At 60.6% G+C, this 25,000-nt stretch overlaps 2 non-coding genes across 2 annotated transcripts; both read right to left on the bottom strand.

Moving 5' to 3' along the window:
• Positions 1 to 4,139: 4,139 nt before the first annotated feature.
• Positions 4,140 to 4,258, bottom strand: LOC131864760 (5S ribosomal RNA). Its single transcript, XR_009363523.1, has one exon. It is a non-coding gene; the product is annotated as a 5S ribosomal RNA (ribosomal RNA).
• A 7,817-nt stretch (positions 4,259 to 12,075) lies between these two features.
• LOC131864775 (5S ribosomal RNA) lies at positions 12,076 to 12,194 on the bottom strand. Its single transcript, XR_009363538.1, has one exon. It is a non-coding gene; the product is annotated as a 5S ribosomal RNA (ribosomal RNA).
• Between the last annotated feature and the right edge of the window lie 12,806 nt (positions 12,195 to 25,000).

Genomic DNA, 25,000 nt, shown 5'->3' with positions numbered 1-25,000 from the left:
GTGCACGAAGTCCGAGCCCGGTTTGCCCCGGGTGCGCACCTCGCGTGCACCTTCGCCGGGGTGAGCACCTTGGTGTGCAGACCTTGGTTGGGTTGCGCGCCCTGGTGCGCACCAAGGAGCGCTCTGAAGTGTGCTCCAAGGTGCGGCGTGCACGAAGTCGGAGCCCGGTTTGCCCCGGGTGTGCACCTCGGGTGCGCACCTCGCGTGCACCTTCGCTGCGGTGGGCACCTTGGCTGGGTTGCGCGCCTTGGTGGGCACCTTGGTGCGCACAACTTGCCTGGGCTGCGCACCAGGAAGGGCTCAAGATGGCACCCGCGTTCCGTTTTTTTCACTATCTTTCAGAACGGAAATTTTAAAATCTCGTTTTTTTTTGCCTTTTCTGGAAATTAGTGAAGGCAGCGCATCAAAGGTGCGCAACGCTGGTGCGAACCTGGGAGCGCTCCGATGTGTGCTCCAAGGTGCGGCGTGCACGAAGTCGGACCCCGGTTTGCCCCGGGTGCGCACCTCGCGTGCACCTTGGTGCGCACACCTTGGCTGGGTTGCGCGCCCTGGTGGGCACCATGGTGCGCACCAAGGAGCGCTCCGAAGTGTGCTCCAAGGTGCGGCGTGCACGAAGTCGGAGCCCGGTTTGCCCCGGGTGCGCACCTCGCGTGCACCTTCGCCGCGGTGGGCACCATGGCGTGCACGAAGTCAGACCCGGTTTGCCCCGGGTGCGCACCTCGCGTGCACCTTCGCCGGGGTGGGCACCTTGGTGTGCAGACCTTGGCTGGGTTGCGCGCCCTGGTGGGCACCATGGTGCGCACCAAGGAGCGCTCCGAAGTGTGCTCCAAGGTGCGGCCTGCACGAAGTCGGAGCCCGGTTTGCCCCGGGTGTGCACCTCGGGTGGGCACCTTGGTGCGCATGCCTTGCCTGGGCTGCGCACCAGGGCGGGCTCAAGATGGCACCCGCGTTCCTTTTTTTTCACTATCTTTCAAAACGGAAATTTTAAAATCTCATTTTTTTTTGCCTTTTTCTGGAAATTAGTGAAGGCAGCGCATCAAAGGTGCGCACCTCGCTGCCCACCACGGTGCGCAACGCCGGTGGGCACCCGGGAGTGCTTCGAAGTGTGCTCCAAGGTGCTGCGTGCACGTTGTCGGAGCCCGGTTTGCCCCGGGTGCGCACCTCGCGTGCACCTTCGTCGGGGTGGGCACCTTGGCTGGGTTTGCCCCGGCTGCGCTCCGAAGCGGGGTTATTGGAGCGCCGCCTCTTTTTTTGTCGGAGCGTTTGGTGGGGTTTCTCGCATTGGCTCTTCCGAGGCCCGGTTGCCACCCTGGCGCGCACGAAGTCGGAAGTAGGGTTAATTGCCCGGGTGCGCACCTTTGCCAGGGTGGGCACCTTACCTGGGCTGCGCACCAGGGCGGGCTCAAGATGGCACGCGCGTTCCGTTTTTTTCACTATCTTTCAAAACGGAAATTTTAAAATCTCCTTTTTTTTTTGCCTTTTCTGGAAATTAGTGAAGGCAGCGCATCAAAGGTGCGCACCTCGCTGCCCACCTTGGTGTGCTCTGAGGTGCGCACCCGGGAGCGCTACGAAGTGTGCTCCAAGGTGCGGCGTGCACGTTGTCGGAGCCCGGTTTGCCCCGGGTGCGCACCTCGCCTGCACCTTGGCCGGGGTGGGCACCTTGGCTGGGTTTGCCCAGGGTGCGCTCCGAAGCGGGGTTACTGGAGCGCCCCCTCTTTTTTTGTCAGAGCGTTTGGTGGGGTTTCTCGCATTGGCTCTTCCCAGGCCCGGTTGTTGGGTGCGCTCCCACCCTGGCGCGCGCGAAGTTGGAAGTTGGGTTAATTGCCCGGGCGCGCACCTTCGCCAGGGTGGGCACCTTGGTGCGCACACCTTGGCTGGGCTGCGCACCAGGGCGGGCTCAAGATGGCACCAGCATTCCCTTTTTCTCACTATCTTTCAAAACGGAAATTTTAAAATCTCGTTTTTTTTTTGCCTTTTATGGAAATTAGTGAAGGCATCGCATCAAAGGTGCGCACCTCGCTGCCCACCTTGGTGTGCTCCGAGGTGCCCACCACGGTGCGCAACGCCGGTGCGAACCCGGGAGCGCCCCGATGTGTGCTCCAAGGTGCGGCGTGCACGAAGTCGGACCCCGGTTTGCCCCGGGTGCGCACCTCGCGTGCACCTTGGTGCGCACACCTTGGCTGGGTTGCGCGGCCTGGTGGGCACCATGGTGCGCACCAAGGAGCGCTCCGAAGTGTGCTCCAAGGTGCGGCGTGCACGAAGTCGGAGCCCGGTTTGCCCCGGGTACGCACCTTCGCCGGGGTGGGCACCTCGGCTGGGTTGCGCGCCCTGGTGCGCACCAAGGAGCGCTCCGAAGTGTGCTCCAAGGTGCGGCGTGCACGAAGTCGGAGCCCGGTTTGCCCCGGGTGCGCACCTCGCGTGCACCTTCGGCGGGGTTGCGCGCCCTGGTGGGCACCATGGTGCGCACCAAGGAGCGCTCCGAAGTGTGCTCCAAGGTGCGGCGTGCACGAAGTCGGAGCCCGGTTTGCCCCGGGTGCGCACCTCGCGTGCACCTTCGGCGGGGTTGCGCGCCCTGGTGGGCACCATGGTGCGCACCAAGGAGCGCTCCGAAGTGTGCTCCAAGGTGCGGCGTGCACGAAGTCGGAGCCCGGTTTGCCCCGGGTGCGCACCTCGCGTGCACCTTCGCCGCGGTGGGCACCATGGCGTGCACGAAGTCGGAGCCCGGTTTGCCCCGGGTGCGCACCTCGCGTGCACCTTCGCCGGGGTGGGCACCTCGGCTGGGTTGCGCGCCCTGGTGCGCACCAAGGAGCGCTCCGAAGTGTGCTCCAAGGTGCGGCGTGCACGAAGTCGGAGCCCGGTTTGCCCCGGGTGCGCACCTCGCGTGCACCTTCGCCAGGGTGGGCACCTCGGTGCGCACACCTTCTCAATGTTTTCTTGCCTTTTCTGGAAATTGGTGAAGGCAGCGCATCAAAGGTGCGCACCTCGGTGTGCTCCGAGGTGCGAACCCGAGAGCGCTCCGAGGTGCCCACGAAGTCGAAAGTCGGGTTAATTGCATTGTTTTCCCCGGGTGCGCTCCGAGGTGCGCAACATCGGCGCGCACCAAGGAGGGCTCCGAAGTGTGCTCCAAGGTGCGCACGATGGCGTGCACCTCTGGTGCGCACGATTCGGAGCTCGGTTTGACCGGGGTGCGCACACCTTGGCTGGGTTGCGCACCTTTTGTGCGCTCCAAGGTGCGCACGAAGTCGGAGCTCGGTTTGCCCCGGGTGCGCACCTTCGCCAGGGTGCGCACCTTGATGCGCACGCCTTGGCTGGGCTGCGCACCTTGGTGGGCGCCATGGTGCGCACCTTTCGTGCGCTCCAAGGTGCGCACGAAGTCGGAGCTCGGTTTGCCCCGGGTGCGCACCTTGGTGGGCGCCATGGTGCACTCCGAGGTGCCCAAGATTGGTGCGCACCAAGGAGCGCTCCGAAGTGCGCTCCAAGGTGCGCGCGAAGTCGAAAGTTGGGTTAATTGTCCGGTTTGCCTCGGGTGCGCACCTTGCGTGCACCTTCGCCAGGGTGGGCGCCTTGGTGCGCACACCTTGGCTGGGCTGCGCACACCTTGGCACCCGCGTTTCCTTCATTTTAAATTTTTTTTTTTTACAATCTCTCAAGTGGGAAATTCTATAATCTCAACTTTTTTTGCCTTTTCAGGAAACTTTTGAATGGAGCGCATCATTGGTGCGCTCCGAAGTGTGCTCCAAAGCTCTCTCCAGCTGCGTGCACCTGCCCCGGCCGCGCACCCGGCCCCGCCCAGCTTCGCTCACCTGTCCCGGGCGTCTGGTGCGGAACCTTAGAGTAAGAAACATCACCGTGCACCTTGGCCAACGTGCGCGACTCGACCGAGCGCGCACTGGCCGAGGTGCACACCGATTTCACCTGGGTGCGCGCGCAGCACCTCGGGCGCACCGGGGTGCGCGCACAACGCCCGGGTTGCACCGTGGCCTGTGTGCTCGGGGCGCCTCGGGTGCGCGCTCGGTGTCGCCCCCCGCGCGCGCGGTAGTGCGGGCAGCGCACCCCGGCCCGGCCCGGCCCCGACGAGAACGCAAACGGGCAAAAGGTTTATTCAAATAGCATTGCGACGCCCGGCGAAAAACTAAAAAAGGGTGCAACACCGGGACTTCCCGGGAGGTCACCCATCCCAGTACTACTCCGGCCCAAGCGCGCTTAACTGCGGAGTTCTGATGGGATCCGGTGCACTAACGCTGGTATGATCGCACCCGTTATGAGCTTGTCGCAGTGTGTACTTAGCAAACCGCGACCCACGTGCGAATCCACCCCGGCCACCCACCCCCGTCGAGGTGCACACCCTCCCTCGCGAAGTGCGCCCCGTTCGCCAAGTGTGAGCCCTGCCCGGGTGCGCGCACCTTGCTAGGGCGTCGGGTGTGCACCCGGCCCGGCCTACGTGCGTGCACCTGTAGGGGGCGTCGTGTGCGTGCAGTGTCCCGTCTGCAACGCGGTGCCCACACACCACCTCGGGCGCAACGACCTGCGCTCACATGTGGGCCGAGTGCACCTTGGTGCATGTTCGGGGCGCCTCGGGTGCACGCTCGATCTTGCCCCGGTGCACCAAGGCGCTCGGTTTGCCCCGGGTGCGCACTTGGTGCAAGGTGGGCACCCAAAATAGGGATCAAGCACCAAAACACAAGTTTCGGGATGCAAAATGGGACCCAAGGACCACAAATGCGTTCCAAGACCCATGATGGGTCCACGAGAACAAAAATGTGTTCCGAGACTTAATAAACAAATATTGGGTTTTAGGAGAAGAAACATGCTCTGATGCCCAAAACGAGAATCGACCCCGAAAAGGCCACAGGCCAAAAGTGGGATGCGAGACAAAAAAAAATGGGACCCGAGGACCAAAATTGGGTTCCCAGGTCGAAGACAGGGCAACCGGACAAGAAACGACCTCTAAGGCTCGAAATGAGTCCCGACGACTAAAACTTGACAAGAAGCACCCATCAGGCACCCAACTCGACACCCATGGGATGCCGACCCACCCGGGCTTCCACCTAGCACACCTTGGCACCCACCCACCCTCGCACCCAACCTCGCACCCAACTTAGCACCTTTGAACCCACATTGGCACTCACCCTGACCCTGGCACCTTGGAACCCACATTGGCACTCACCTTGACCCTGGCACCCACCTTTGCACTCACCTTGGGACCCACCCTGGCTCCCACCTCGGCACCCACCCAGACACCCACCTTGGTTCCTTGGCACCCACCTTGGATCCTTGGCACCCACCCCGACACCCACCTTGGCACGCAACTTGGCTACTTGCCACCCACCTTGGCTCCTTGACGCCCACCCCGACAACCACCCCGTGACCTACCCTGGCTAGGGTTGGTGCACACCCACCCTGGTGCCCACCTTGGCACCCACCCTATGACCCACCTTGGCACGCACCTTAGTACCCACCCCGTTACCCACCCTAGGACCCACCCCGTGACCCACCTTGGCCAGGGTGGGTGCCTTGGTGCGCACAACTTGCCTGGGCTGCACACCAGGGCGGGCTCAAGATGGCACCCGCGTTCCGTTTTTTTCACTATCTTTCAAAACGGAAATTTTAAAATCTCATTTTTTTCTTTTTTTTGCCTTTTCTGGAAATTAGTGAAGGCAGCGCATCAAAGGTGCGCAATGCTGGTGCGAACCCGGGAGCGCTCCGATGTGTGCTCCAAGGTGCGGCGTGCACGAAGTCCGAGCCCGGTTTGCCCCGGGTGCGCACCTCGCGTGCACCTTCGCCGGGGTGAGCACCTTGGCTGGGTTGCGCGCCCTGGTGCGTACCAAGGAGCGCTCTGAAGTGTGCTCCAAGGTGCGGCGTGCACGAAGTCGGAGCCCGGTTTGCCCCGGGTGTGCACCTCGGGTGCGCACCTCGCGTGCACCTTCGCTGCGGTGGGCACCTTGGCTGGGTTGCGCGCCTTGGTGGGCACCATGCAGTGCACGAAGTCGGAGCCCGGTTTGCCCCGGGCGCGCACCTCCGCCAGGGTGGGCACCTTGGTGCGCACAACTTGCCTGGGCTGCGCATCAGGAAGGGCTCAAGATGGCACCCGCGTTCCGTTTTTTTCACTATCTTTCAGAACGGAAATTTTAAAATATCGTTTTTTTTTGCCTTTTCTGGAAATTAGTGAAGGCAGCGCATCAAAGGTGCGCAACGCTGGTGCGAACCTGGGAGCGCTCCGATGTGTGCTCCAAGGTGCGGCGTGCACGAAGTCGGAGCCCGGTTTGCCTCGGGTGCGCCCTGGTGGGCACCATGGTGCGCACCAAGGAGCGCTCCGAAGTGTGCTCCAAGGTGCGGCCTGCACGAAGTCGGAGCCCGGTTTGCCCCGGGTGTGCACCTCGGGTGGGCACCTTGGTGCGCATGCCTTGCCTGGGCTGCGCACCAGGGCGGGCTCAAGATGGCACCCGCGTTCCTTTTTTTTCACTATCTTTCAAAACGGAAATTTTAAAATCTCATTTTTTTTTGCCTTTTTCTGGAAATTAGTGAAGGCAGCGCATCAAAGGTGCGCACCTCGCTGCCCACCACGGTGCGCAACGCCGGTGGGCACCCGGGAGTGCTTCGAAGTGTGCTCCAAGGTGCTGCGTGCACGTTGTCGGAGCCCGGTTTGCCCCGGGTGCGCACCTCGCGTGCACCTTCGTCGGGGTGGGCACCTTGGCTTGGTTTGCCCCGGCTGCGCTCCGAAGCGGGGTTATTGGAGCGCCGCCTCTTTTTTTGTCGGAGCGTTTGGTGGGGTTTCTCGCATTGGCTCTTCCGAGGCCCGGTTGCCACCCTGGCGCGCACGAAGTCGGAAGTAGGGTTAATTGCCCGGGTGCGCACCTTTGCCAGGGTGGCACCTTACCTGGGCTGCGCACCAGGGCGGGCTCAAGATGGCACGCGCGTTCCGTTTTTTTCACTATCTTTCAAAACGGAAATTTTAAAATCTCCTTTTTTTTTTGCCTTTTCTGGAAATTAGTGAAGGCAGCGCATCAAAGGTGCGCACCTCGCTGCCCACCTTGGTGTGCTCTGAGGTGCGCACCCGGGAGCGCTACGAAGTGTGCTCCAAGGTGCGGCGTGCACGTTGTCGGAGCCCGGTTTGCCCCGGGTGCGCACCTCGCCTGCACCTTGGCCGGGGTGGGCACCTTGGCTGGGTTTGCCCAGGGTGCGCTCCGAAGCGGGGTTACTGGAGCGCCCCCTCTTTTTTTGTCAGAGAGTTTGGTGGGGTTTCTCGCATTGGCTCTTCCCAGGCCCGGTTGTTGGGTGCGCTCCCACCCTGGCGCGCGCGAAGTTGGAAGTTGGGTTAATTGCCCGGGCGCGCACCTTCGCCAGGGTGGGCACCTTGGTGCGCAAACCTTGGCTGGGCTGCGCACCAGGGCGGGCTCAAGATGGCACCAGCATTCCCTTTTTCTCACTATCTTTCAAAACGGAAATTTTAAAATCTCGTTTTTTTTTTGCCTTTTATGGAAATTAGTGAAGGCATCGCATCAAAGGTGCGCACCTCGCTGCCCACCTTGGTGTGCTCCGAGGTGCCCACCACGGTGCGCAACGCCGGTGCGAACCCGGGAGCGCCCCGATGTGTGCTCCAAGGTGCGGCGTGCACGAAGTCGGACCCCGGTTTGCCCCGGGTGCGCACCTCGCGTGCACCTTGGTGCGCACACCTTGGCTGGGTTGCGCGGCCTGGTGGGCACCATGGTGCGCACCAAGGAGCGCTCCGAAGTGTGCTCCAAGGTGCGGCGTGCACGAAGTCGGAGCCCGGTTTGCCCCGGGTGCGCACCTTCGCCGCGGTGGGCACCATGGCGTGCACGAAGTCGGAGCCCGGTTTGCCCCGGGTGCGCACCTCGCGTGCACCTTCGCCGGGGTGGGCACCTCGGCTGGGTTGCGCGCCCTGGTGCGCACCAAGGAGCGCTCTGAAGTGTGCTCCAAGGTGCGGCGTGCACGAAGTCGGAGCCCGGTTTGCCCCGGGTGTGCACCTCGGGTGCGCACCTCGCGTGCACCTTCGCTGCGGTGGGCACCTTGGCTGGGTTGCGCGCCTTGGTGGGCACCATGCAGTGCACGAAGTCGGAGCCCGGATTGCCCCGGGCGCGCACCTCCGCCAGGGTGGGCACCTTGGTGCGCACAACTTGCCTGGGCTGCGCACCAGGAAGGGCTCAAGATGGCACCCGCGTTCCGTTTTTTTCACTATCTTTCAGAACGGAAATTTTAAAATCTCGTTTTTTTTTGCCTTTTCTTGAAATTAGTGAAGGCAGCGCATCAAAGGTGCGCAACGCTGGTGCGAACCTGGGAGCGCTCCGATGTGTGCTCCAAGGTGCGGCGTGCACGAAGTCGGACCCCGGTTTGCCCCGGGTGCGCACCTCGCGTGCACCTTGGTGCGCACACCTTGGCTGGGTTGCGCGCCCTGGTGGGCACCATGGTGCGCACCAAGGAGCGCTCTGAAGTGTGCTCCAAGGTGCGGCGTGCACGAAGTCGGAGCCCGGTTTGCCCCGGGTGCGCACCTCGCGTGCACCTTCGCCGCGGTGGGCACCATGGCGTGCACGAAGTCGGAGCCCGGTTTGCCCCGGGTGCGCACCTCGCGTGCACCTTCGCCGGGGTGGGCACCTTGGTGTGCAGACCTTGGCTGGGTTGCGCGCCCTGGTGGGCACCATGGTGCGCACCAAGGAGCGCTCCGAAGTGTGCTCCAAGGTGCGGCCTGCACGAAGTCGGAGCCCGGTTTGCCCCGGGTGTGCACCTCGGGTGGGCACCTTGGTGCGCATGCCTTGCCTGGGCTGCGCACCAGGGCGGGCTCAAGATGGCACCCGCGTTCCTTTTTTTTCACTATCTTTCAAAACGGAAATTTTAAAATCTCATTTTTTTTTGCCTTTTTCTGGAAATTAGTGAAGGCAGCGCATCAAAGGTGCGCACCTCGCTGCCCACCACGGTGCGCAACGCCGGTGGGCACCCGGGAGTGCTTCGAAGTGTGCTCCAAGGTGCTGCGTGCACGTTGTCGGAGCCCGGTTTGCCCCGGGTGCGCACCTCGCGTGCACCTTCGTCGGGGTGGGCACCTTGGCTGGGTTTGCCCCGGCTGCGCTCCGAAGCGGGGTTATTGGAGCGCCGCCTCTTTTTTTGTCGGAGCGTTTGGTGGGGTTTCTCGCATTGGCTCTTCCGAGGCCCGGTTGCCACCCTGGCGCGCACGAAGTCGGAAGTAGGGTTAATTGCCCGGGTGCGCACCTTTGCCAGGGTGGGCACCTTACCTGGGCTGCGCACCAGGGCGGGCTCAAGATGGCACGCGCGTTCCGTTTTTTTCACTATCTTTCAAAACGGAAATTTTAAAATCTCCTTTTTTTTTTGCCTTTTCTGGAAATTAGTGAAGGCAGCGCATCAAAGGTGCGCACCTCGCTGCCCACCTTGGTGTGCTCTGAGGTGCGCACCCGGGAGCGCTACGAAGTGTGCTCCAAGGTGCGGCGTGCACGTTGTCGGAGCCCGGTTTGCCCCGGGTGCGCACCTCGCCTGCACCTTGGCCGGGGTGGGCACCTTGGCTGGGTTTGCCCAGGGTGCGCTCCGAAGCGGGGTTACTGGAGCGCCCCCTCTTTTTTTGTCAGAGCGTTTGGTGGGGTTTCTCGCATTGGCTCTTCCCAGGCCCGGTTGTTGGGTGCGCTCCCACCCTGGCGCGCGCGAAGTTGGAAGTTGGATTAATTGCCCGGGCGCGCACCTTCGCCAGGGTGGGCACCTTGGTGCGCACACCTTGGCTGGGCTGCGCACCAGGGCGGGCTCAAGATGGCACCAGCATTCCCTTTTTCTCACTATCTTTCAAAACGGAAATTTTAAAATCTCGTTTTTTTTTTGCCTTTTATGGAAATTAGTGAAGGCATCGCATCAAAGGTGCGCACCTCGCTGCCCACCTTGGTGTGCTCCGAGGTGCCCACCACGGTGCGCAACGCCGGTGCGAACCCGGGAGCGCCCCGATGTGTGCTCCAAGGTGCGGCGTGCACGAAGTCGGACCCCGGTTTGCCCCGGGTGCGCACCTCGCGTGCACCTTGGTGCGCACACCTTGGCTGGGTTGCGCGGCCTGGTGGGCACCATGGTGCGCACCAAGGAGCGCTCCGAAGTGTGCTCCAAGGTGCGGCGTGCACGAAGTCGGAGCCCGGTTTGCCCCGGGTACGCACCTCGCGTGCACCTTCGCCGGGGTGGGCACCTCGGCTGGGTTGCGCGCCCTGGTGCGCACCAAGGAGCGCTCCGAAGTGTGCTCCAAGGTGCGGCGTGCACGAAGTCGGAGCCCGGTTTGCCCCGGGTGCGCACCTTCGCCGCGGTGCGCACCATGGCGTGCACGAAGTCGGAGCCCGGTTTGCCCCGGGTGCGCACCTCGCGTGCACCTTCGGCGGGGTTGCGCGCCCTGGTGGGCACCATGGTGCGCACCAAGGAGCGCTCCGAAGTGTGCTCCAAGGTGCGGCGTGCACGAAGTCGGAGCCCGGTTTGCCCCGGGTGCGCACCTCGCGTGCACCTTCGGCGGGGTTGCGCGCCCTGGTGGGCACCATGGTGCGCACCAAGGAGCGCTCCGAAGTGTGCTCCAAGGTGCGGCGTGCACGAAGTCGGAGCCCGGTTTGCCCCGGGTGCGCACCTCGCGTGCACCTTCGCCGCGGTGGGCACCATGGCGTGCACGAAGTCGGAGCCCGGTTTGCCCCGGGTGCGCACCTCGCGTGCACCTTCGCCGGGGTGGGCACCTCGGCTGGGTTGCGCGCCCTGGTGCGCACCAAGGAGCGCTCCGAAGTGTGCTCCAAGGTGCGGCGTGCACGAAGTCGGAGCCCGGTTTGCCCCGGGTGCGCACCTCGCGTGCACCTTCGCCAGGGTGGGCACCTCGGTGCGCACACCTTCTCAATGTTTTCTTGCCTTTTCTGGAAATTGGTGAAGGCAGCGCATCAAAGGTGCGCACCTCGGTGTGCTCCGAGGTGCGAACCCGAGAGCGCTCCGAGGTGCCCACGAAGTCGAAAGTCGGGTTAATTGCATTGTTTTCCCCGGGTGCGCTCCGAGGTGCGCAACATCGGCGCGCACCAAGGAGGGCTCCGAAGTGTGCTCCAAGGTGCGCACGATGGCGTGCACCTCTGGTGCGCACGATTCGGAGCTCGGTTTGACCGGGGTGCGCACACCTTGGCTGGGTTGCGCACCTTTTGTGCGCTCCAAGGTGCGCACGAAGTCGGAGCTCGGTTTGCCCCGGGTGCGCACCTTCGCCAGGGTGCGCACCTTGATGCGCACGCCTTGGCTGGGCTGCGCACCTTGGTGGGCGCCATGGTGCGCACCTTTCGTGCGCTCCAAGGTGCGCACGAAGTCGGAGCTCGGTTTGCCCCGGGTGCGCACCTTGGTGGGCGCCATGGTGCACTCCGAGGTGCCCAAGATTGGTGCGCACCAAGGAGCGCTCCGAAGTGCGCTCCAAGGTGCGCGCGAAGTCGAAAGTTGGGTTAATTGTCCGGTTTGCCTCGGGTGCGCACCTTGCGTGCACCTTCGCCAGGGTGGGCGCCTTGGTGCGCACACCTTGGCTGGGCTGCGCACACCTTGGCACCCGCGTTTCCTTCATTTTAAATTTTTTTTTTTTACAATCTCTCAAGTGGGAAATTCTATAATCTCAACTTTTTTTGCCTTTTCAGGAAACTTTTGAATGGAGCGCATCATTGGTGCGCTCCGAAGTGTGCTCCAAAGCTCTCTCCAGCTGCGTGCACCTGCCCCGGCCGCGCACCCGGCCCCGCCCAGCTTCGCTCACCTGTCCCGGGCGTCTGGTGCGGAACCTTAGAGTAAGAAACATCACCGTGCACCTTGGCCAACGTGCGCGACTCGACCGAGCGCGCACTGGCCGAGGTGCACACCGATTTCACCTGGGTGCGCGCGCAGCACCTCGGGCGCACCGGGGTGCGCGCACAACGCCCGGGTTGCACCGTGGCCTGTGTGCTCGGGGCGCCTCGGGTGCGCGCTCGGTGTCGCCCCCGCGCGCGCGGTAGTGCGGGCAGCGCACCCCGGCCCGGCCCGGCCCCGACGAGAACGCAAACGGGCAAAAGGTTTATTCAAATAGCATTGCGACGCCCGGCGAAAAACTAAAAAAGGGTGCAACACCGGGACTTCCCGGGAGGTCACCCATCCCAGTACTACTCCGGCCCAAGCGCGCTTAACTGCGGAGTTCTGATGGGATCCGGTGCACTAATGCTGGTATGATCGCACCCGTTATGAGCTTGTCGCAGTGTGTACTTAGCAAACCGCGACCCACGTGCGAATCCACCCCGGCCACCCACCCCCGTCGAGGTGCACACCCTCCCTCGCGAAGTGCGCCCCGTTCGCCAAGTGTGAGCCCTGCCCGGGTGCGCGCACCTTGCTAGGGCGTCGGGTGTGCACCCGGCCCGGCCTACGTGCGTGCACCTGGAGGGGGCGTCGTGTGCGTGCAGTGTCCCGTCTGCAACGCGGTGCCCACACACCACCTCGGGCGCAACGACCTGCGCTCACATGTGGGCCGAGTGCACCTTGGTGCATGTTCGGGGCGCCTCGGGTGCACGCTCGATCTTGCCCCGGTGCACCAAGGCGCTCGGTTTGCCCCGGGTGCGCACTTGGTGCAAGGTGGGCACCCAAAATAGGGATCAAGCACCAAAACACAAGTTTCGGGATGCAAAATGGGACCCAAGGACCACAAATGCGTTCCAAGACCCATGATGGGTCCACGAGAACAAAAATGTGTTCCGAGACTTAATAAACAAATATTGGGTTTTAGGAGAAGAAACATGCTCTGATGCCCAAAACGAGAATCGACCCCGAAAAGGCCACAGGCCAAAAGTGGGATGCGAGACAAAAAAAAATGGGACCCGAGGACCAAAATTGGGTTCCCAGGTCGAAGACAGGGCAACCGGACAAGAAACGACCTCTAAGGCTCGAAATGAGTCCCGACGACTAAAACTTGACAAGAAGCACCCATCAGGCACCCAACTCGACACCCATGGGATGCCGACCCACCCGGGCTTCCACCTAGCACACCTTGGCACCCACCCACCCTCGCACCCAACCTCGCACCCAACTTAGCACCTTTGAACCCACATTGGCACTCACCCTGACCCTGGCACCTTGGAACCCACATTGGCACTCACCTTGACCCTGGCACCCACCTTTGCACTCACCTTGGGACCCACCCTGGCTCCCACCTCGGCACCCACCCAGACACCCACCTTGGTTCCTTGGCACCCACCTTGGATCCTTGGCACCCACCCCGACACCCACCTTGGCACGCAACTTGGCTACTTGCCACCCACCTTGGCTCCTTGACGCCCACCCCGACAACCACCCCGTGACCTACCCTGGCTAGGGTTGGTGCACACCCACCCTGGTGCCCACCTTGGCACCCACCCTATGACCCACCTTGGCACGCACCTTAGTACCCACCCCGTTACCCACCCTAGGACCCACCCCGTGACCCACCTTGGCCAGGGTGGGTGCACCCACCCTGGTGCCCACCTTGGCACCCACCCATCCTAGCACCCAGCCTGTGACCGGGCTTGGAACCCAACCTTGCACCCGCACCCGTCTTGGCCAGTGTGGGTGCGCACCCATCCTGGCACCCACGTTGTGACACACCCTTTAACCCACGCACCCTAGCACCCACGTTGGCACCCACCTTGGAACCCAACCTAGCAACTTGGCACCCACCCCGTGACCCACCTTGGCATCCACCATAGCAGTCGCCGACTTGGCACCCACCTCGGCACCCACCTTGACACTTGTGGACCCACCTTGCCACTCACCCTAGCATCGACCCATCCTAGCACCCACCCTGGCACCTTTGCACCCTAGCACTCACCCATCCTAGCACCTAACCTGTGACCCACCTTGACACTCACCCTCGCACCCACCTTGGAACCCAACCTAGCACCCACCCACCCTGACACCAACCCTAGCACCTACCCACCCTTGCACCCACCCTGTGACCCATCTTGGCACCCACCCATCCTACCACTCAACCTATCACCCACCTTCTCACCCACCTTGGCATCCACCTTAGCACCCACCCACACTGGCACCTTGGCACCCACCTCGGGCAAGGTGGGTGCACACCCACCCTGGCACCCAATTTAGAACCCACCGAGCATGTTACCCACCTTGGCACCCACATTGCAGCCCACCCTAGTACCCACCCTATGACCCACATTGGCATCCACACCCTAGCACCCAGGCACCTCGACACCCGCCTTGACACCCACCCTAGCACTGAACCTGTGACCCACCTTGGAACTCACCCTAGAACCCACCCACCCTGTGAACCACCTTGGCATCCACCTTAGCACCCACCCACCTTGGCACCCACTCTAGCACTCACCCATCCTAACACCCAACTTGTTACCCACCTTGGCACCCGCCCTCGCGTCCACCTTGAAACCCACCCTAGCACCCACCCACGCAGGAGCCCACCTTGGCACCCAACCTAACACCCACGCATCCTGGCACCCAACTTGTGACCCACCTTGGAACCCACCCTAGTACCCACCTTTGAACCCACTATATCACCAACCCACCTTGGCACCCACCCTATGACCCTCTTTGGAATCCACCCTAGCACGCACCCACCCTGGCACCCACCATGGAGCGCACCCTAGCACCCACCCACCTCGGCACGCACCTCAACACCCACCTTGGTGTGCGCACTGCGCCAACCTCTCAAAGACCCTATGTGGTGCGCTCCAAAGTGTACACCTTTGGTGCGCTCCAAGGTGCGCACCTTTGGTGCACACCGAGGTGCACACCAAAGTGTGCACCGAGGTGAGCACCAAAGTGCACTCCAGGGTGCACACCAAGGCGTGCACCTTTGGTGCGGTCAATGCAAACGAATTCGGAAGTTGGGGTCGATGTCCTAATCGCTGCTGCAGACTACACGTATGAGAATCGGACAAATAGCTTTATATAGGGGAGGTGTTGCGTTTGATGGGTCGACTCCCCTGGTTGTGTGCACTGCACCAACTTCAAAGACCCTGTCTTGTTTAAGAAGTCAAAAGTTGGGGTGGATGTCCTAATCATTGCTGCAGTCTACGCATGTATGAGAATCAGACAAATAGCTTATATAGGGGAGGTGTTGCATTCGGTGGGTTGACTCCCCTGGTTGTGCGCACTGCGCCAACCTCAAAGACCCCGCATAGCAGAAGAAGTCGGAAGTCGGATTTTGGTGAGCACCAAGGCGTGCACCTTTGGTGCGGTCAACGCAGACGAATTCAGAAGTTGGGGTGGATGTCCTAATCGTTGTTGCAGGCTACACATGTATGAGAATCAGACAAATAGCTTATATAGGGGAGGTGTTGGGTTTGATGGGTCAACTCCCTTGGTTGTGCGCATTACGCCAACCTCAAAGACCTTGTTTTCGTTAAGAAGTCAAAAGTTGGGGTCAATGTCCTAATGGCTCCTGCAGGCTACACATGTATGAGAATCGGACAAATAGCTTATATAGGGGAGGTGTTGGGTTTGATGGGTCGACTCCCCTGGTTGTGCGCATTACGTCAACCTCAAAGACCTTGTTTTCGTTAAGAAGTCAAAAGTTGGGGTCGATGTCCTAATTGCTCCTGTAGACTACACATGTATGAGAATCAGACAAATAGCTTATATAGGGGAGGTGTTGGGTTTGATGGGTTGACTCCCCTAGTTGTTCGCATTACACCAACCTCAAAGACCTTGTTTTCGTTTAGAAGCCGAAAGTTGGGGTCGATGTCCTAATTGCTCCTGCAGGCTACGCATGTATGAGAATCAGACAAATAGCTTATATAGGGGAGGTGTTGGGTTTGATGGGTCGACTCCCCTGGTTGTGCGCATTGCGCCAACCTCAAAGACCCTGCATTGCGGATGAAGTCGAAAGTCAGAGTTTGGTGTGCTACAAGGTGTGGTCGAAGGTGCTCACCTAGGTGTGCACCTTTGGAGCACAGGAAAAGTGCCCTCCAAAAGTGCGCACCTTTGGAGTGCACAAAAGTGCCCTCCAAAAGTGCGCACCTTTGGAGCGCAGAAAAGTGCCCTCCAAAAAGTGCCCTCCAAAAGTGCGCACCTTTGGAGCGCAGAAAAGTGCCCTCCAAAAAGTGCCCTCCAAAAGTGCGCACCTTTGGAGCGCAGAAAAGTGCCCTCCAAAAAGTGCCCTCCAAAAGTGCGCACCTTTGGAGCGCAGAAAAGTGCCCTCCAAAAAGTGCCCTCCAAAAGTGCGCACCTTTGGAGCGCAGAAAAGTGCCCTCCAAAAAGTGCCCTCCAAAAGTGCGCACCTTTGGAGCGCAGAAAAGTGCCCTCCAAAAAGTGCCCTCCAAAAGTGCGCACCTTTGGAGCGCAGAAAAGTGCCCTCCAAAAAGTGCCCTCCAAAAGTGCGCACCTTTGGAGCGCAGAAAAGTGCCCTCCAAAAAGTGCCCTCCAAAAGTGCGCACCTTTGGAGCGCAGAAAAGTGCCCTCCAAAAAGTGCCCTCCAAAAGTGCGCACCTTTGGAGCGCAGAAAAGTGCCCTCCAAAAAGTGCCCTCCAAAAGTGCGCACCTTTGGAGCGCAGAAAAGTGCCCTCCAAAAGTGCGCACTTTTGGTGCGCACCAAGGCGCTGGTTCGGTCGTTGCAGGCGAGTTCGGAAGTTGGGGTCGATGTCCTGAGCGGAGGTGCAAACTACACAGGTGTCGGAATCGGACAAATAGCTTATATAGGGGAGGTGTATGCTTCGATGGGTCGACTCCCCAGGTTGAGCGCACCGCGCCAACCTCAAAGACCCTACGGTATGGATGAAGTCGGAAGTTGGGTCCGATGACCGATTCGATTAGTAGGTATGCTCATGAGGTCGGAATTTGGGTCCGATGACCTGCCATGTGCAGGAAGGCGAATGTTGACACTGTGCGTTGCAAGGTGCACACCAAGGCGCTGGTGCGGTCTTTTTAGTCGAGTTCGGAAGTTGGGGTCGATGTCCTGATCGGAGGTGCAAGCTACACAGGTGTGGGAATCGGACAAATAGCTTATATAGGGGAGGTGTATGCTTCGTTGGGTCGACTCCCCGGGTTGAGCGCACCGCGCCAACCTCAAAGACCCTACGGTATGGATGAAGTCGGAAGTTGGGTCCGATGACCGATTCGATATGTAGGCATACTCGCGAGGTCGGAATTTGGGTCCGATGACCTGCCACGTGCAGGAAGGCGAATGTTGGCACTGTGCGTTGCAAGGTGCGCACCAAGGCGCTGGTTCGGTCGTTGGAGGCGAGTTCGGAAGTTGGGGTCGATGTCTTGATCGGAGGTGCAAACTACACAGGTGTGGGAATCGGACAAATAGCTTATATAGGGGAGGTGTATGCTTCGTTGGGTCGACTCCCCGGGTTGAGCGCACCGCGCCAACCTCAAAGACCCTACGGTATGGATGAAGTCGGAAGTTGGGTCCGATGACCGATTCGATATGTAGGCATACTCGCGAGGTCGGAATTTGGGTCCGATGACCTGCCATGTGCAGGAAGGCGAATGTTGGGACTGTGCGTCGCAAGGTGCGCACCAAGGCGCTGGTGCCGTCGTTGCAGTCGAGTTCGGAAGTTGGGGTCGATGTCCTGGTCAGAGGTGCAAACTACACAGGTGTGGGAATCGGACAAATAGCTTATATAGGGGAGGTGTATGCTTCGATGGGTCGACTCCCTGGGTTGAGCGCACCGCGCCAACCTCAAAGACCCTACAGTATGGATGAAGTCGGAAGTTGGGTCCGATGACCGATTCGATACGTAGGCATATTGGCGAGGTCTGAATTTGTGTCCGATGACCTGCCATGCGCAGGAAGGCGGAATTTGGGTCCGATGACCGAGTTGATGGCGTGCCATGCGCAGAAAGGCGGAATTTGGGTCCGATGACCGAGTTGATGTTGATGGCCCGCCATGCACAGGAAGGCGGAATTTGGGTCCGATGACCGATTTGAAGGCGTGCCATACGCAAAAAGGCGGAGTTTGGGTCCGATGACCGAGTTGATATTGATGGCCCGCCATGCGCAGGAAGGCGGAATTTGGGTCCGATGACCTGACATACGCATGGAGTCCGACTCGGGGGCCGATGTTCGATTCGATGACTTGCATTGTGGGTAAAGTCGGAAGTTGTGGTCTTTGACCCGATTCGATGACCAGACTTCGGCTGCTTGAGAATCGGACAAATAACTTATATAGGGGAGGTAGTGTTCTCGAGCATCCTCCCCCCGTGCCCGTTTATGTCGATTGATGCTGGTGCTCGACTGGTTGGAGCGCTCGGATGCAAAAATCTTGCACCAGGATTTATCGATTGTGATGGACACGGCAAGTCTCCTGATTGCTATGCAGGAGCTCATCGTGAATCTCTATGCGGCCTTGGTATGGACTCGACCTGCGGAATGGTTCGGCAATGGTAGTCGCTCCAACACGTCCTTGCAATGGCCACAGAGGTGATTCGACTAGAGCTCCAGTCTAGCTTTTGGGTTGCTTGGCGGACTGGTATAGCCGCGATCGAGTTCCGGCCATGAACGTTTTAGATAGCTCTTGGGCTTTCTGGGACGGAAGTCGGAAGTTTGGGCTGTTGTCCGATTTGATGACCATTCTTCGGATGTGTGAGAATCGGACAAATAACTTATATAGGGGACTGTGTTGTCTCACGCAGCCCCCTCCGTGCCCCTCTATCTCGACCGATGTTGGTGCTTGAAAGGGTTGGGATCGCTCGGATTTATAAACGTGCACCACCATTTGTCGAGTGTGAGGGACGCGACAGGTCTCCTAAATGCTATGCGGGCGCTCTCTGAGAATCTCTATCCGGCCTCGACACAGACTAGTCTTGCTGAATGGTTTGGCACTGGTAGTCGATCCAACACGTCGTTGTTGTGGCCGCCTAGGCGATTCGATTCGAGCCCCCGTCTAGCTTTTGGGTTGCTTGGCGGATTTTGCCCTATCCGCAAGTGAGCTCGGTCCCTAAACGTTCGAGAAACCCGATTGCTATGCGCCGACTCTCTTTCTTGCGAGCCTCCATCTAGCTTTTGGGTCTCTACGGAACGGAAGTCGGAATCTGGGACCGTTGTTTGATTCGACGAGGCAGACTACGGTTGTGCGAGAATCGGACAAATAACTTATATAGGGGAGGTGTTGACTGGAGCATTCTCCCCCGTGCCCCTCTAACTCGACCAATGCTGGCGCTCGAACGGTGGTAGCGCTCGGATTTTCATTGAGCGCCAGCATTGGTCGATTTAGAGGGGCATGCGAGATTCCCGAATGCTATGCGAGGGCTCTAACGGAAATGTCTATTGGTTTCGGTATGGATGCAATTGCGAGTGGTTCGGCAAAGGTAGTCGTTCCGATGCGTCCATGTCGTGGCCAAATCGATAATTCGATTTGAGCCCTCGTATAGCATTTGGGTCTCTCGATGTGATTCCGCATTCCAGTCCCTTTGGGCACTGCTTGAGCCGCATCCCAGGGGGTTCCCTTCCCAATAATCTGCCTCGCAACCCGATTGCTATGCGGTGAGGCTCCTCGGCCGCCTCGGAACTATCTGTGTATCAGACGCATCGCGGGATAAGGGGTTGGCAACGGTAGTCGCCCCAAGCGCGTCCGATGCTTGGACCATTCCGAGGCGGCCCTGAAGCCTCTTCCGTCTAGCCGTTGGGTCCTTCTCGCCGCATCCCTCGCCTCGCACCCCGATTGCTATGCGGTGAGGCTCCTCGGCCGCCTCGGAACTATCTGTGTATCGGACGCGTCGCGGGATAAGGGGTTGTCACTGGTAGTCGCCCCAAGCGCGTCCGATGCTTGGACCATTCCGAGGCGGCCCTGAAGCCTCTTCCGTCTAGCCGTTGGGTCCTTCTCGCCGCATCCCTCGCCTCGCACCCCGATTGCTATGCGGTGAGGCTCCTCGGCCGCCTCGGAACTATCTGTGTATCGGACGCGTCGCGGGATAAGGGGTTGTCATTGGTAGTCGCCCCAAGCGCGTCCGATGCTTGGACCATTCCGAGGCGGCCCTGAAGCCTCTTCCGTCTAGCCGTTGGGTCCTTCTCGCCGCATCCCTCGCCTCGCACCCCGATTGCTATGCGGTGAGGCTCCTCGGCCGCCTCGGAACTATCTGTGTATCGGACGCGTCGCGGGATAAGGGGTTGTCACTGGTAGTCGCCCCAAGCGCGTCCGATGCTTGGACCATTCCGAGGCGGCCCTGAAGCCTCTTCCGTCTAGCCGTTGGGTCCTTCTCGCCGCATCCCTCGCCTCGCACCCCGATTGCTATGCGGTGAGGCTCCTCGGCCGCCTCGGAACTATCTGTGTATCGGACGCGTCGCGGGATAAGGGGTTGTCACTGGTAGTCGCCCCAAGCGCGTTCGATGCTTGGACCATTCCGAGGCGGCCCTGAAGCCTCTTCCGTCTAGCCGTTGGGTCCTTCTCGCCGCATCCCTCGCCTCGCACCCCGATTGCTATGCGGTGAGGCTCCTCGGCCGCCTTGGAACTATCTGTGTATCGGACGCGTCGCGGGATAAGGGGTTGTCACTGGTAGTCGCCCCAAGCGCGTCCGATGCTTGGACCATTCCGAGGCGGACCCGAAGCCTCTTCCGTCTAGCCGTTGGGTCCTTCTCGCCGCATCCTTCGCCTCGCACCCCGATTGCTATGCGGTGAGGCTCCTCGGCCGCCTCGGAACTATCTGTGTATCGGACGCGTCGCGGGATAAGGGGTTGTCACTGGTAGTCGCCCCAAGCGCGTCCGATGCTTGGACCATTCCGAGGCGGACCCGAAGCCTCTTCCGTCTAGCCGTTGGGTCCTTCTCGCCGCATCCCTCGCCTCGCACCCCGATTGCTATGCGGTGAGGCTCCTCGGCCGCCTTGGAACTATCTGTGTATCGGACGCGTCGCGGGATAAGGGGTTGTCACTGGTAGTCGCCCCAAGCGCGTCCGATGCTTGGACCATTCCGAGGCGGACCCGAAGCCTCTTCCGTCTAGCCGTTGGGTCCTTCTCGCCGCATCCCTCGCCTCGCACCCCGATTGCTATGCGGTGAGGCTCCTCGGCCGCCTTGGAACTATCTGTGTATCGGACGCGTCGCGGGATAAGGGGTTGTCACTGGTAGTCGCCCCAAGCGCGTCCGATGCTTGGACCATTCCGAGGCGGACCCGAAGCCTCTTCCGTCTAGCCGTTGGGTCCTTCTCGCCGCATCCCTCGCCTCGCACCCCGATTGCTATGCGGTGAGGCTCCTCGGCCGCCTTGGAACTATCTGTGTATCGGACGCGTCGCGGGATAAGGGGTTGTCACTGGTAGTCGCCCCAAGCGCGTCCGATGCTTGGACCATTCCGAGGCGGCCCCGAAGCCTCTTCCGTCTAGCCGTTGGGTCCTTCTCGCCGCATCCCTCGCCTCGCACCCCGATTGCTATGCGGTGAGGCTCCTCGGCCGCCTTGGAACTATCTGTGTATCGGACGCGTCGCGGGATAAGGGGTTGTCACTGGTAGTCGCCCCAAGCGCGTCCGATGCTTGGACCATTCCGAGGCGGCCCCGAAGCCTCTTCCGTGTAGCCGTTGGGTCCTTCTCGCCGCATCCCTCGCCTCGCACCCCGATTGCTATGCGGTGAGGCTCCTCGGCCGCCTTGGAACTATCTGTGTATCGGACGCGTCGCGGGATAAGGGGTTGTCACTGGTAGTCGCCCCAAGCGCGTCCGATGCTTGGACCATTCCGAGGCGGACCTGAAGCCTCTTCCCTCTAGCCGTTGGGGCTTTCTCGCCGCATCCCTCGCCTCGCACCCTGATTGCTATGCTGTGAGGCTCCTCGGCCGCCTTGGAACTATCTGTGTATCGGACGCATCGCGGGATAAGGGGTTGGCAGTGGTAGTCGCCCCAAGCGCATCCGATGCTTGGACCATTCCGAGGCGGCCCTGCAGCCTCTTCCGTCTAGCCGTTGGGGCCATCTCGCCGCATCCCCCACCTCGCACCACGATTGCTATGCGGTGAGGCTCCTTGGCCGCCTCGGAACTATCTGTGTATCGGACGCATCGCGGGATAAGGGGTTGTCACTGGTAGTCGCCCCAAGCGCGTCCGATGCTTGGACTATTCCGAGGCGGCCCTGCAGCCTCTTCCGTCTAGCCGTTGGGGCCATCTCGCTGCATCCCCCACCTCCTCGGCCGCCTCGGAACTATCTGTGTATCGGACGCATCGCGGGATAAGGGGTTGGCAGTGGTAGTCGCCCCAAGCGCGTCCGATGCTTGGACTATTCCGAGGCAGCCCTGCAGCCTCTTCCGTCTAGCCTTTGGGGCCATCTCGCCGCATCCCTCGCCTCGCACCCCGATTGCTATGCGGTGAGGCTCCTCGGCCGCCTGGGAACTATCTTCGTATCGGACGCATCGCGGGATAAGGGGTTGTCACTGGTAGTCGCCCCAAGCGCGTCCGATGCTTGGACTATTCCGAGGCGGCCCTGTGGCCTCTTCCGTCTAGCCGTTGGGGCCATCTCGCCGCATCCCCCACCTCGCACCCCGATTGCTATGCGGTGAGGCTCTTCGGCCGCCTTGGAACTATCTTCGTATCGGACGCATCGCGGGATAAGGGGTTGTCACTGGTAGTGGCCCCAAGCGCGTCCGATGCTTGGACTATTCCGAGGCGGCCCTGCAGCCTCTTCCGTCTAGCCGTTGGGGCCATCTCGCCGCATCCCCCACCTCGCACCCCGATTGCTATGCGGTGAGGCTCCTCGGCCGCCTTGGAACTATCTTCGTATCGGACGCATCGCGGGATAAGGGGTTGTCACTGGTAGTCACCCCAAGCGCGTCCGATGCTTGGACTATTCCGACGCGGCCCTGTGGCCTCTTCCGTCTAGCCGTTGGGGCCATCTCGCCGCATCCCCCACCTCGCACCCCGATTGCTATGCGGTGAGGCTCCTCGGCCGCCTTGGAACCATCTTCGTATCGGACGCATCGCGGGATAGGGGGCTGTCACTGGTAGTCGCCCCAAGCGTGTCCGATGCTTGGACCATTCCTAGGCGGCCCTGAAGCCTCTTCCGTCTAGCCGTTGGGGCCTTCCCGCCCCATCCCTCGCCTCGCACCCCCGATTGCTATGCGGTGAGGCTCCTCGGCCGCCTTGGAACCATCTGTGTATCGGACGCATCGCGGGATAAGGGGTTGGCACTGGCAGTCGCCCCAAGCGCGTCCGATGCTTGGACCATTCCGAGGTGGCCCTGAAGCCTCTTCCGTCTAGCCGTTGGGGCCTTCCCGCCCCATCCCTCGCCTCGCACCCCGATTGATATGCGGTGAGGCTCCTCGGCCGCCTTGGAACTATCTGTGTATCGGACGCATCGCGGGATAAGGGGTTGGCACTGGTAGTCGTCCCAATCGCATCCGATGCTTGGACCATTCCGAGGCGGCCCTGCAGCCTCTTCCGTTTAGCCGTCGGGGCCTTCCCGCCGCATCCCTCGCCTCGCATCCCGATTCCTATGCGGTGAGTCTTCTCGGCCGCCGCGGAACTATACCTGTTATTGCTACTGCATCCTTCGGCTGGTAACCTCCTCTGCCGCCTTGGAACGTTCTCTTTGTCGGACGCGTCGCAGGATAAGGGGTTGGCACTGGTAGTCGCCCCAAGCGCGCCCGATGCATAGACCGCTCCGAGTCGACCTTGCTTTCAGCCTCTCACATGCATAGACCTCTCTGAGTCGACCCTGCAGCCTCTCACGTTTAGCCTTTGGAATCTCGCCTCACAACATGATTGCTATCCTTGATGCATCCCTTGCCTCGAGCCCTGATTGCTTTCTTGGCTGCATCCCTCCTCTCCTCACAGCCCGGTTGTCATCACTGCTTCATCCGTCGCTTCATGCATTCTGGCTGCTGGGCCCTTCCCACCGCACACCTCGATTGCTATCTCTTCTGCATCACACACCCCGATTGCTATCTCTGCTACATCCCTCGGCTCTCACTTCTGCATCCTTCGCCTCACACCTCGATTGCTATCAATGCTGCATCCGTAACCTCACACCCCGATTGCTATGCGGGGAGGCTCCTTGGCCGCCTTGGAAATTTCTGTGTGTCGGACGCACCGCGGGATAAGGGGTTGGCACTGGTAGTCGCCCCAAGTGCGCCCGATTCTTAGACCGCTTCGAGGTGACCTCGTAGCCTCTTTCGTCCAGGCTTCCTGCCTTCAACGCCCTTTTTACACCTCGATTGCTATGCGCGGGCTCGTTGGCGTCTATCACCTCTCTGCGAAGAGTGGCACGATGATTGTTGGGGTAAATCGTAGCAGTCCGATCTCTGGCCTTGGGCCATTGTGAGGGCTGATCGATTTCCTGTGCGCATCTCGTGTTCGCCCAGTAACAGACTCGACGACTTGTAATCGGTCTTGTTCCCGATTGTTCCTGGAGGTAGTCTTCGGAACTCTTGGATTTGACCTGTCACTCGAACTGTCCTCTTCCGAGGATGCTTGTGTGTGTGTGCTTGTGCCATTTCCTTGGCGGTATTAACGAGATATTAAAGAGCGGAGTGAGCGCCTCGCCCAGCTATGTTTGGGGCTCTCACTCCCTTACCCGGTGTGCGACCGCTTTGCACGTAGGTTGCGGAGCATCGCGACTCTTTCGATGTTTGGCGGTTGTCTTCCGGTGATGCGTTGGTCCCGAAGTGCACGTTACTAGCATTTCTGCCATTGTTCTCGATCTTTGGCACGTTCCTTCGTTGCAATTGGATATATATCTCCGTTTATACGCGCAGGCTTCTCCCGCCTATTCAGCGCTGTCCCACTCTCAGCACTCTCGTGGTCTCCTTGGCTTCTCTCTCCCGTGAGCGAGCTCTCTTCTCGAGTCTTTTCCATGTCCCATGGAGGTTGCCTTGCGAAATTCGGGCACACAAACGTGACCGGATAAGAGCGGAATTGCCTATGAGGAGAAGCTCACCTTAGGGAGCAGCAATGCCGAGTGTTTCGACAGAGGGTAGAGGGGGCGTTGTTTGGGCGGTTGCACAAAAGAGTGCTACGTTTGCACTGAAGGTTGCTTCTTCGTCTCCGACGAACTCTTCGAGGCAAAAAAGCTTGTTTACGGGGTCGAGGTGGGACTGTTCGTGCGAGTTGCGCCACCAAAAGTGCGTAGGG

This window comes from Cryptomeria japonica, unplaced genomic scaffold, assembly GCF_030272615.1.
Source record: "Cryptomeria japonica unplaced genomic scaffold, Sugi_1.0 HiC_scaffold_91, whole genome shotgun sequence".
Lineage (NCBI taxonomy): Eukaryota > Viridiplantae > Streptophyta > Pinopsida > Cupressales > Cupressaceae > Cryptomeria > Cryptomeria japonica.
Note: the sequence above shows the minus strand (reverse complement) of the source record. Positions and strands in the feature narration are given on the sequence as shown.